Source organism: Bufo gargarizans, chromosome 1 (genome assembly GCF_014858855.1).
Source record: "Bufo gargarizans isolate SCDJY-AF-19 chromosome 1, ASM1485885v1, whole genome shotgun sequence".
Lineage (NCBI taxonomy): Eukaryota > Metazoa > Chordata > Amphibia > Anura > Bufonidae > Bufo > Bufo gargarizans.
In genome coordinates, this window is record NC_058080.1 from 668,873,959 (window position 1) to 668,887,142 (window position 13,184).

Sequence of the window (13,184 nt, forward strand, 5' to 3'; positions counted from 1 at the left end):
GACAAAAAATAAAAAGTTCTATGAACTCACTATGCCCATCAGCGAATACCTTAGGGTGTCTACTTTCCGAAATGGGGTCATTTGTGGGGTTTTTCTACTGTTTGGGCATTGTAGAACCTCAGGAAACATGACAGGTGCTCAGAAAGTCAGAGCTGCTTCAAAAAGCGGAAATTCACATTTTTGTACCATAGTTTGTAAATGCTATAACTTTTACCCAAACCATTTTTTTTTTGCCCAAACATTTTTTTTTAATCAAAGACATGTAGAACAATAAATTTGGCGAAAAATTTATATATGGATGTCGTTTTTTTTGCAAAATTTTACAGCTGAAAGTGAAAAATGTCATTTTTTTTGCAAAAAAATCGTTACATTTTGATTAATAAAAAAAAAAGTAAAAATGCCAGCAGCAATGAAATACCACCAAATGAAAGCTCTATTAGTGAGAAGAAAAGGAGGTAAAATTCATTTGGGTGGTAAGTTGCATGACCTAGCGATAAACGGTGAAAGTAGTGTAGTGCCGAAGTGTAAAAAGTGCTCTGGTCATGAAGGGGGTTTCACCTAGCGGGGCTGAAGTGGATATACAATCATTAACTACTAAAAAGTACCTTAGATGTATTCACTTCCTGGTGTTACAGATGGTTACCTCATAATATACACACAAAGATGCCTACATGCCGTATGCTAATGAGCTGATTTGAGTCCAGCGTGATGTCATTGAGTCCAGCGTATTTTTAATTCAGAGCTATAGCCACTCCACTGCCCACCTGCTGCTGACTCATATGGAAAATAACAGGCAGGTAGGCAGGGAGAGTCAGGAGCTCATGAATATTATCAGCTGGAGCTTTTCAATACAAGATGTAGGCAGATTGACTGGGTCAATTAAAGAAAGTGACCCAGCATTTTGCTAAGAGAATCAGTCACTTATTTATGTTGCCCTTAGTTAGGACACCATAAAACTGGTGACAGGTTCCCTTTAAAGAGCTGTATGGAGCTACAAACCGTATTAACTGACAAAAAAAAGTTCTGGGCTATGCCGTCAGGAATGGTTTTGCTCCAAATGTAGCAATAGCACTTAGAATACTGCTGACACTCCCCATCACAGTGGCTTCAGGTGAAAGAAGCTTCTCAAAATTGAAAATAATAAAAAATGATCTGCGGTCTTCAATGTCTCAAGAACGGCTGGTGGGTCTTGCCATGCCGTCTATTGAGAATGCCATTGCTCAAGATATTGATTTTGAAATATTGACGAAGGACTTTGCTAATGCTAGAGCAAGAAAAGTCAATTTTTTGTAGACCCAATAACCTTGGTGACATTATACTTTTACAGCATAAAGATCACAGATTGGCACTTGCATTATTGATTGTATTTAGGTTTGCACTGTTATGTTAGTTTGCACTTTGTTGTTTTGCACTATAATTTAATCACAATTTGCACTTTTGTACTTCAGTTTGACATTTTTATTTTTTGTACTGTATTTGAGGTGTTTGGAATATTAGTCTCTATTTAATATCTCTCCTGTCTCCAGGTGTTTTTTTGGTTATTTATTTTACCATTCTATACTGTTAATATTTCTATTTCTATTGTAATTTGGATGTTATGTTTGGAAATCTTGTTGGTACTTGATATATGTGCAATGCTGCTATTTTATGTTTTACATACGAGAAAATGTTTACAATTAAAATGTTTTAATTAAATGTTCTATTTTACTATTTGTATTATTTGCTTGAAAGGCTGATTGGGGGGGAGGGGGGATTGTAATGGGACTTCTGTAGAATATCTAAAATTAGCTGGTCAAGTAAAATGTTGCATGCAATAGGTGGCTGAAAAATGGGGCGGGTAAAGGGGTGGAGTCAAGGGGCAGCAAAATTAGCTTTTGTCTAGGGTGGCAAAAATCCTTGCACCAGTCCTGCATGCAGCAGGCGTCATGGCTGGCGGGGATCTTGTTTTTCAAACAGCAGAGACCCGTGGCTAATGACCGTGACCGACAATGCCGATCGCGGTCATTAACCTCTTAAGGACATAGGGCGTACAGGTACGCCCTTGTGCCCTGGTACTTAAGGACACAGGGCGTACATGTACGCCCTGTGTATTTCTGATCACTGCCGTGCGGCTGGCAGTGATCGGAACCCGGTGCCTGCTCAAATCATTGAGCAGGCACCTAGGCTAAATGCACGGGGGGGTCCCGTGACCCCCCCATGTCGGCGATCGCGGCAAACCGCAGGTCAATTCAGACCTGCGGTTTGCTGCGATTTCTGCAGTTTCTGATCCCCGCGGTCCCTGACCGCGGGGATCAGAAACTTTAGGATTCCAAAAATGTTCCTGCATCCCTCCCCCCTGCACCCCTAAGTTATTTGAGCACGGTGGGAGGTGCAGGGGGAGGGTTGCGGGCGGTGCGGGAGGCGGGCGGTGCGGTAGGCGGGATCGCGATCCCCCGCCCGCCTCCCCTTGAATAATCGTTGGTTTCTAGTGGGTATACCAGGGTGCCAGCACATTGCTGGCACCCTGGTATAAACGGCTGACATCTGTGCTGCGATGTCAGCCGTTTAACCCTTTCCATACCGCGGTCCGTACGGACCGCTGTATGGAAAAGGTTAACAGCGCAGGGAGCTCCCTCCCTTTCCCATCGGGGGGCTGCTGTGCCTTTGCAGCCCCCCGAATGGAGAGGGAGAGAGCTCCCAGGCAGCCCCCCCAGAGCCCCGTCCTTACCCTTCCCCGTCTGCGCAGTTCTGACCATAACTGAGCAGACGGGGAAGGTTCCCATGGCAACAGGACGCCTCTCAGGCGTCCTGCTGTCCATGGTGCTGAACAGATCTGTGCTGAAAGGCATAGATCTGTTCAGACAAAGTGTAAAATACAGTAAAGTACTATATATTGTACTGTACTGTATTATACAGACATCAGACCCACTGGATCTTCAAGAACCAAGTGGGTCTGGGTCAAAAAGAAAGTGAAAAAAAGTGAAAATAAAGTAAAAATCAAAAAACACATTTATCACTGATTAAAAATAAAAAAAATTAAATTCCCTACACATGTTTGGTATCGCCGCGTCCGTAACGACCTGATCTATAAAACGGTCATGTTACTTTACCCAAACGGTGAATGCCATAAAAATAAAAAATTAAAAACTATGATGAAATTGAAATTTTGCCCACCTTACTTCCCAAAAAAAGTTAATAAAAGTGATCAAAAAAGTTGTATGTACTCCAAAATTGTAACAATCAAACCGTCATCTCATCCCGCAAAAATCATACCCTACCCAAGATAATCGCCCCAAAACTGAAAAAACTATGGCTCTTAGACTATGGAAACACTAAAACATGATTTTTTTTGTTTCAAAAATGAAATCATTGTGTAAAACTTACATAAATAAAAAAAAGTATACATATTAGGTATCGCCGCGTCCGTATCGACCGGCTCTATAAAAATATCACATGATCTAACCCCTCAGGTGACCACCGTAAAAAAAAAAAAAAAAAAAGGGTGTAAAAAAAGCAATTTTTTGTCATCTTACTTCACAAAAAGTGTAACAGCAAACGATCAAAAAGTCATATGCACCCCAAAATAGTGCCAATAAAACCGTAATCTCATCCCGCAAAAAATGAGACCCTACTTGAGATAATCGCCCAAAAACTGAAAAAACTATGGCTCTTAGACTATGGAGACACTAAAACTTTTTTTTGTTTTAAAAATTAATTCATTGTGTAAAATTTACATAAATAAAAAAATTTGTATACATATTAGGTATCGCCGCATCCGTGACAACCTGCTCTATAAAATTACCACATGATCTAACCGGTCAGATGAATGTTGTAAATAACAAAAAAAAAAAACGGTGCCAAAAAAGCTATTTCTTGTTACCTTGCCGCACAAAAAGTGTAATATAGAGCAACCAAAAATCATATGTACCCTAAACTAGTACCAACAAAACTGCCACCTTATCCCGTAGTTTCTAAAATGGGGTCACTTTTTTGGAGTTTCTACTCTAGGGGTGCATCAGGGGGGCTTCAAATGGGACATGGTGTCAATAAAACCAGTCCAGCAAAATCTGCCTTCCAAAAAACGTATGGCATTCCTTTCCTTCTGCGCCCTGCCGTGTGCCCGTACAGCAGTTTACGACCACATATGGGGTGTTTCTGTAAACTACAGAATCAGGGCCATAAATAATGAGTTTTGTTTTGCTGTTAACCCTTGCTTTGTAACTGGAAAAAAATATTAAAATGGAAAATCTGCCAAAAAAGTGAAATTTTGAAATTGTATCTCTATTTTCCATTAAATCTTGTGCAACACCTAAAGGGTTAACAAACTTTGTAAAATCAGTTTTGAATACCTTGAGGGGTGTAGTTTCTTAGATGGGGTCACTTTTATGGAGTTTCTACTCTAGGGTTGCATCAGGGGGCTTCAAATGGGACATGGTGTAAAAAAAACAGTCCAGCAAAATCTGCCTTCCAAAAACCGTATGGCATTCCTTTCCTTCTGCGCCCTGCCATGTGCCCGTACAGCAGTTTACGACCACATATGGGGTGTTTCTGTAAACTACAGAATCAGGGCCATAAATAATGAGTTTTGTTTTGCTGTTAACCCTTGCTTTGTAACTGGAAAAAAAATATTAAAATGGAAAATCTGCCAAAAAAGTGAAATTTTGAAATTGTATCTCTATTTTCCATTAAATCTTGTGCAACACCTAAAGGGTTAACAAACTTTGTAAAATCAGTTTTGAATACCTTGAGGGGTGTAGTTTCTTAGATGGGGGTCACTTTTATGGAGTTTCTACTCTAGGGTTGCATCAGGGGGGCTTCAAATGGGACATGGTGTCAAAAAAACTGTCCAGCAAAACCTGCCTTCCAAAAACCAAACGGCGCACCTTTCACTCTACGCCCCGCTGTGTGGCCGTACAGTAGTTTACGGCCACATATTGGGTGTTTCTGTAAACGGCAGAGTCAGGGCAATAAAGATACAGTCTTGTTTGGCTGTTAACCCTTGCTTTTTTAGTGGAAAAAAATTGGTTAAAATGGAAAATTAGGCAAAAAAATGAAATTCTCAAATTTCATCCCCATTTGCCAATAACTCTTGTGCAACACCTAAAGGGTTAATGAAGTTTGTAAAATCAGTTTTGAATACCTTGAGGGGTGTAGTTTCTTAGATGGGGTCACTTTTATGGAGTTTCTACTCTAGGGGTGCATCAGGGGGCTTCAAATGGGACATGGTGTCAAAAAAACAGTCCAGCAAAACCTGCCTTCCAAAAACCATATGGCGCACCTTTCACTCTACGCCCCGCTGTGTGGCCGTACAGTAGTTTACGGCCACATATAGGGTGTTTCTGTAAACGGCAGAGTCAGGGCAATAAAGATACAGTCTTGTTTGGCTGTTAACCCTTGCTTTGTTAGTGGAAAAAATGGGTTAAAATGGAAAATTAGCCAAAAAAATGAAATTCTCAAATTTCATCCCCATTTGCCAATAACTCTTGTGCAACACCTAAAGGGTTAACGAAGTTTGTAAAATCAGTTTTGAATACCTTGAGGGGTGTAGTTTATAGAATGGGTGCATTTTTGGGTGGTTTCTATTATGTAAGCCTCGCAAAGTGACTTCAGAGCTGTAGTGGTCCCTAAAAATTTGGTTTTTGTAAATTTCCGAAAAATTTCAAGATTTGCTTCTAAACTTCTAAGCCTTGTAACATCCCCAAAAAATAAAATATCATTCCCAAAATAATTCAAACATGAAGTAGACATATGGGGAATGTAAAGGCATCACAATTTTTAGGGGTATTACTATGTATTACAAAAGTAGAGAAACTGAAACTTTGAAATTTACAAATTTTTCCAAATTTTTGTTAAATTAGGTATTTTTTGGTGCAAAAAAAATATTTTTTTTTACTTCATTTTACCAGTGTCATGAAGTACAATATGTGACAAAAAAACAATCTCAGAACGGCCTGGATAAGTCAAAGCGTTTTAAAGTTATCAGCACTTAAAGTGACTCTGGTCAGATTTGCAAAAAATGGCCTGGTCCTAAGGTGTAAAAAGGCTGTGTCCTTAAGGGGTTAAAGCCTTTAGATACAGGCATCCTCTGCAGCCAATGAGGATACCAAGCAATTGAATTCAATACACAGGGTACTGAAGCTGCAATTCTTATTTTGGCCAGGAAGTGGCCAATATAAGAAATGAGCAATTCTGTACAAATCATGGGTCTAAAAGACTCATGAGGGTTAAGAATAAAAAATAAAAAAATAAACAGTTTTGTAGGCTCAAATACGAGCTTTAAAATTATACTTTTTTTATATAAAAGTTTAAAATCACCCCCCCCCCCCCCCATTCCGTAGAATAAAAAAAAATATTAAAAAATATACAAACATCATGGGCATCACCGCGTTCAAAAACGCCCATACTATTAAAATATATTTTTTTTAAAATTATACGGTGAATGGTGTAACAGAAATAAGGGTCAAATTGGCCAATTTGCCATTTTTTCATCGCTTCTCTTAACCTAATTTTTTTTTATAAAATGTGATCAAAAAGTCACACACACTCCAAAATGGTGTCAACTTTTTCAAAGTCTACATTTATTTTTACACTATCTAGACATAAAAAAAAAACTATGCATATGTGGCATCGTTGTAATCGTACAGGTCAGTAATTGCACAGGTCAGTTTTGCCGCAAAGGGAACGCCGTGGGAACAAATCCTGTAAAACGGTGGAGGAATTGCGTTTTTTTTTTTTCAATTCCACCACATTTGGAAGTCGCAAAAAAATCCATCCAACGAATGTCACATGAAACATGTTGCACTGTAGTTGTACCCTATATGTTGCGCAACTTATTGGTGCAACTTATTGTCACCATGTAGCCCTAGCCTTAAAGATTCATTTTTTTGCATTTTTTTCCTCTCCATGTTCTAATAACCATAACTTTTTTTAATTTTTCCGTTCACAATTATCATATATCATATTTGTGGGGAGATAAGATGCATTTCTTAATGGCATTATTTAATTTACTATGTCTCATATTGAAAAATGGAAAAAAAAAGGAGATTTTTGTGAAACTCACCTGTAAAATCTTTTTCTCGTCTTTTCCATTGGGGGACACAGACCATGGGTATAGCTTAGAGGTATTACTAGGAGGGACACTATGCAAAAACGAAGCTCCTCCTCCTCGGGCTATACCCCCAGACACCTCCAGGAGGACTTCAGTCGTTGCAAAAGCAGTAGAAGAACTGAAAAAAACACAATGGAAACCACCACACCAACTAAACAAAAAAAGCGGGCGGGAGCTGTGTCCCCCAATGGAAAAGACGAGAAAAAGATTTTACAGGTGAGTTTCACAAAAATCTCCTTTTCTCGTACATTCCATTGGGGGACACAGACCATGGGACGTCCAAAAGCAGTCCATGGGGTGGGAAAAATCCAAAACCGCCAGGAAAAGAAACGTCCAGCCGTCAATCGGGCACCACGGCCTGCAATACCCTGCGTCCGAGGACAGCATCAGCCGAGGCCAGCGAGTGCAACTGATAAAACTTTGTGAACGTATGCAAAGATGACCAAGTGGCCGCCTTACACAACTGGGAGGCGGAGGCGCGATTGCGTCTGGCCCAGGAAGCTCCCACTGCCCTTGTGGAGTGAGCTGTAATCCGCGACGGGGGAACCTGACCACGCGCGCGATAGGCCGCAGCAATAGCGGAACGGATCCACCGCGCCACAGTAACCTTGGAAGCCGCCAGACCCTTACGAGACCCCTCGGGAATCACAAAGAGGGAGTCCGAACGACGAAAGGAGGCGGTGGCCCCCAGATACACCTTCAGGGCAGGACAAGATTCTCGTTAAGGTGGAACGGAGAAACCACCTTGGGCAAAAAAGAAGGAACCGGCCGTAGCACCACCATATCCTGGTGGAAGACCAGAAAAGGCTCCTGACAGGAAAGCGCGGCCAGCTCCGAAACCCTCCTGATGGAGGTAATGGCCACCAGAAAAACCACCTTCCAGGTGAGGAAGACTAGGGAGACCTCCCTCAGAGGCTCAAAGGGCGCCTCCTGAAGGGCGCGCGGGACCAAGTTAAGATCCCAGGGGAATAAGGGAGGAACATACGGAGGAACATACGGAGGAACCGAATGCGCCACCCCCTGCAGGAAGGTTCTCACAGGCCCTAAAAAGGCAATAGACCTTAGAAAAAAGACCGCCAAGGCCGAAACCTGACCCTTCAAAGAACTGAGCGACAGCCCCACCTCAAGGCCGGACTGTAGAAAGGCCAGCACCACCGGAACAGAGAAACGAAGTGGCGGAAAACCCGACTTCTCACAAAAGGCTAGATAGGCCCTCCAGGTGCGATAATAGATCCGCGAAGAAGCCGGCTTTCGAGCTCTGATCATGGTTCTCACCACTGCATCAGAGAAGCCTCTCTTCTTCAGGATGTAGGTCTCAATAGCCACGCCGTTAAACGCAACTGACGTGAATTCTGGTGGAAGAGCGGTCCCCGAGATAGAAGATCCCCTCTGTCGGGAAGAGGCCACGGAACGTCCGCTAGCATTCGGACGACGGAGAACCAGGCACGGCGAGGCCAATCCGGAGCGATAAGAATGGCCGGTATCCCCTCCGCCTCGATCTTGCGCAGCACCTTCGGCAACAGAGGAAGTGGAGGGAAGACATAGAGGAGGCCGAATCGCTGCCAAGGAGACACCAGCGCGTCCACTCCGCACGCCCTTGGGTCTCGAGCGCGGGCCAGGAACACCGGCACCTTGTTGTTTAGCCGGGACGCCATTAAATCCACGTCCGGACGGCCCCATCGGCGGCAGATGTCCTCGAACACCTCCGGATGTAGGGACCACTCTCCCGGATCCACCTTGGTGCGGCTCAGAAAATCCGCCGTCCAGTTGTCGACGCCCGGAATGTACACCGCCGACAACACTGGAACATGAGACTCCGCCCATAGGAGGATCCTCGCCACCTCCTGCATCACTGCCCGACTGCGCGTTCCGCCCTGATGATTGACGTAGGCCACAGCCGTGGCATTGTCCGACTGAACACGCACCGGCCGAGCTGCAAGGAGGGAAGTCCAGTGGGAGAGGGAGTTGAAGATCGCCCTTAGTTCCAAAACGTTTATCGGAAGACGGGATTCCTCCGTCGACCAGAACCCCTGAACTGTGAGGTTCCGGAGAACGCCTCCCCAACCGATGAGGCTGGCATCGGTGGTGACCATCGTCCAGGAGAACGGAAGGAAGGACCTCCCTGATGAGAGATTCGGGGAGGCCTGCCACCAAGGGAGAGACAACCGAACTTGCCAGGACAGTCGGACGGGAGCGTCCAGACCCAGAGAGGTCTTGTCCCAGAGGGCAAGAATCCACTGTTGTAACGGACGAGTGTGGAACTGGGCATACGGAATCGCCTCGAAGGAGGCGACCATAAGGCCCAGAACCCGCATGCACTCCCGAATGGTGGGACAAGGAGCTTGTAGAAGGAGCGACACCGCCCTCTGAATCTGAGAGGACTTGGAATCCGGAAGAAACACCCGAGAACTCGAGGTGTCGAAAACCATCCCCAGGAAGGAGAGTCTCTGGGAAGGGTGCAGAGAGGATTTGGGTAGATTGATCAGCCACCCGAACCGTTCTAGAGATTGAACGGTGATGCGGACGCTGTCCTCGGCCTGTGGAAGAGACGGGGCTTTTATCAAGATGTCGTCCAGGTAGGGCAACAACGAGATGCCCCTGGTGCGAAGAAGCGCCATGAGAGGCGCCAAAACCATGGTGAAAACGCGAGGGGCGGTCGCCAACCCAAAAGGCAGGGCGACGAACTGGTAATGACGACCCCAGATGGCAAAACGCAGAAAGCGATGGTGAGACTTCGCAATCGGGACGTGTAAGTAGGCGTCTTGAATGTCCACAGACGCGAGAAATTCCCCCGGAAGCAGAGAAGCAATAACGGAGCGAAGGGACTCCATGCGAAACTTCCGCACCCTTAGGCTACTTTCACACTAGCGTTCGGGCGGATCCGTTCTGAACGGATCCGCTCATAATAATGCAGACGGAGGCTCCGTTCAGAACGGATGCGTCTGCATTAAAATAGCAAAAAAAAGCTAAGTGTGAAAATAGCCTCGGACGGATCCGTCCAGACTTTCAATGTAAAGTCAATGGGGAAAGGATCCGCCTGAAGATTGAGCCACATTGTGGCATCTTCAAACGGATCCGTCCCCATTGACTTACATTGTAAGTCTGGACGGATCCGCACGGCCAGGCGGACACCCGAACGCTGCAAGCAGCGTTCAGCTGTCCGCCTGTCCGTGCGGAGGCGAGCGGAGCGGAGGCTGAACGCCGCCAGACTGATGCAGTCTGAGCGGATCCGCTCCATTCAGACTGCATCAGGGCTGGACGGCTGCGTTCGGGTCCGCTCGTGAGCTCCTTCAAACGGAGCTCACGAGCGGACCAGCGAACGCTAGTGTGAAAGGAGCCTTAGAAACTTGTTCAGAAGCTTCAGATCCAGTATCGGGTGCACCGACCCCTCCTTCTTCGGAACGATGAACAGGTTTGAGTAAAAACCTGTTCCCTGTTCCTCCGGGGGAACGGGAAAAATGACACCCCGGTCCAGAAGAGAGGAGACCGCCAAAAGGAGGTCCGAGGCCATGTCTGGATCCCCCCGGAACGCGAGACGGGAAAAAGCGTTCCGGCGGGCTGGACGCGAACTCCAATTTGTAACCGGACGTCACAATCTCCAGAGCCCAGGCGTCCTGAACGTGAGCCCTCCAGACCTGCTGAAAGGTGAGCAAACGGCCCCCCACCACGAGGGGTGGGGGCACCCCTTCATGCGGAGGGCTGCTTGGGAGCAGGGGGACGGGTTGACTGTGCCCGTGGTCGCCAAGAGGGCTGGGGTTTGAAGAAAGGCTTCTTGCGGGATTCCTGGGATCCCCCAGCCGACGAGGACGAAGACATCCTGGCCGTGGAGAAGCGACGAAAGGACTGGACCCGGAACCCTGAAGCCCGAGATCAAAAGGGCCGTTTGGATCTGGGTTGAGGCAGATGAGTACTCTTGCCCCCCCCCCCCCCCCGTTGCGGCAGAAATGAATTCGTCCAACTGGGCTCCAAAGAGTCTAGATCCTTCAAAAGGGAAGGTTAGCGAGGGAACGCTTGGAAGAAGCATCAGCATCCCACACCTTCAACCAAACCTCTCTACGCTGAATGACCGAGAGGGCCGAAATACGGGCAAATAGGGAACCGATATCCATTGAAGCTTCAGAGATATTTAGAAGCCTGAAACATTTGGAGAATAAATTCCAAAGTGTCTGCAGGGGCGCCCTGTTCCATCAGATCCTGGTGGTGGCGCGGCAACCACGCCGTAAGGGATCTGGCAACCCAAGCTGACGCAAAAGCCGGTCGCAGGGAAGCGCCCGCCAGAGAGAAGATTGACTTGGAAAGTGAATCCAGGCGTGTGTCCACCACATCCTGCAGGGAGGAACCGTCTAGGACAGGAAGGGCAGTGTTCTTGGCCAACCTGGCCACCGGAGGATCTACCTTAGGGGAAGAAGTCCACTTTTCCACCGAGTCAGAGGGGAAAGGGTAAAGCGTATCCACGCGCTTGGTGGCCGAAAATTTCTGATTGGGTCGATCCCAAGCCTTTTATATGACCGCTATGAATTCCTCATGAACGGGAAACATTGCGGATTCGGGCCTTTTGGGCGGAAAGAGGGAGAACTCCCGACTAGTGGAGGGAGTGGAATCTCCTTGGATATTAAAAGTGTCACGGACAGCCTCCACCAATTCGGATACCATGGTGGAAAGCTTAGGCAGGGGTTCCCGCTCCGTGGCCTCGTCCGATCCGGACAATTCCCCTTCGGATTTGCGCTCCCCACGAGAGGGAGAGTCAACCGGGCATGCCTCAAGGCGTGGGGGAGAAGCGGAGTCATCCGACGAGGAATGCTGCCGCTCACGCTGCCTCTTAGACGTCAGACGCCCCCTGTGAGAATCACTGAGAGGAGATGGAGCGGTGGACGCTACTGGAGTAGTAGCTGCCATACGCTCCATGAAGGACATGGCTGCCTTGGCAACTAGGGCCAGATCCGCTGCCGCACTAGACATGGCGGAAGCCCAGGCGGGTACCGCCGGTTCCGCAGGGGCAGAGGGAGGACTGGGCTGAGCAAGAGAAGGAGGCTGATCCTGTCCAGGAGCAGGGCACGAGTCACAGGTGCCAGAGGCAGAAAAAGGCAAAAGGCACACCTTGCATGACCCCAAAAGAGCCTGAGAGGAGGCCTTGGCAGATTTAAGTGCCCCAGGCTTTGGCATGATGGAACCCCACAGTAAAAGATCTCCTACCAGTTGCTGCAAAGATCAGGAGCAGAGCAAGCTTTTCTCCTACCACCCAGGCAACGCTAGCAGAAGTCTCCGGTGTAGAGAGATGAGGAGCTGCACGGCCGTGAGCAAACAGTCTCCGGTGTAAGGAGAGTCAGAGCGGCATGCGGCATACCGAGGCTCCGCCCCCCCGAACACGTCATCATGGCGCGAAAAAAAGCGCGCGCGATTTGAACAAACACCCCGACTCCCCTCACGCGGAGGAGCAGGGGTTAACGAGGCCATGGAGGAGCAGCCTGCCGGCGGGCGCTGTGAGAGCGCAGCAGCCAAGGCCCGACGAGAGAAGCGCTGAAGCCCACAGTTTTAGGGGGAAGAGATGCCAGTACTCCAGTGCCAAAATGAAGAAAGTGCCCCATCAGGATCCTTCTTCAAGCTCACCCAGGTAGCCACAGACAAACAGACACAGAGGGAGGGGGAGGGACTGGGCAATACTTATCTGCTCAGCATGCTCCCTCGATGTCCAGACCAGCAGGGATGCACCTCTTCAGACTTCTGACTCCAATCCAGGAGAACAGTGCTCTGGAGGAGGGTAGGCAGCAGGCGTCCCAGCAGCTGGTGGGATGCCAGAGCTGACATGTTGAGCCTGGATCCACTTTTCTTCTGTGGGGGGATGGGAGGTAGCCAGGACACGTCGAAAGACGGTGGCAGACACTCCACGGGGGCCAGGAAAGCGCAATGCTGACCTGCGTCCCCATCTGAAAACAGAAAAAAATAAACAGGAGAAGAATAAGCGTCACCTCCTTGGACAGACACTAAGCAAAGACTGAAGTCCTCCTGGAGGTGTCTGGGGGTATAGCCCGAGGAGGAGGAGCTTCGTTTTTGCATAGTGTCCCTCCTAGTAATACCTCTAAGCTATACCACCCATGGT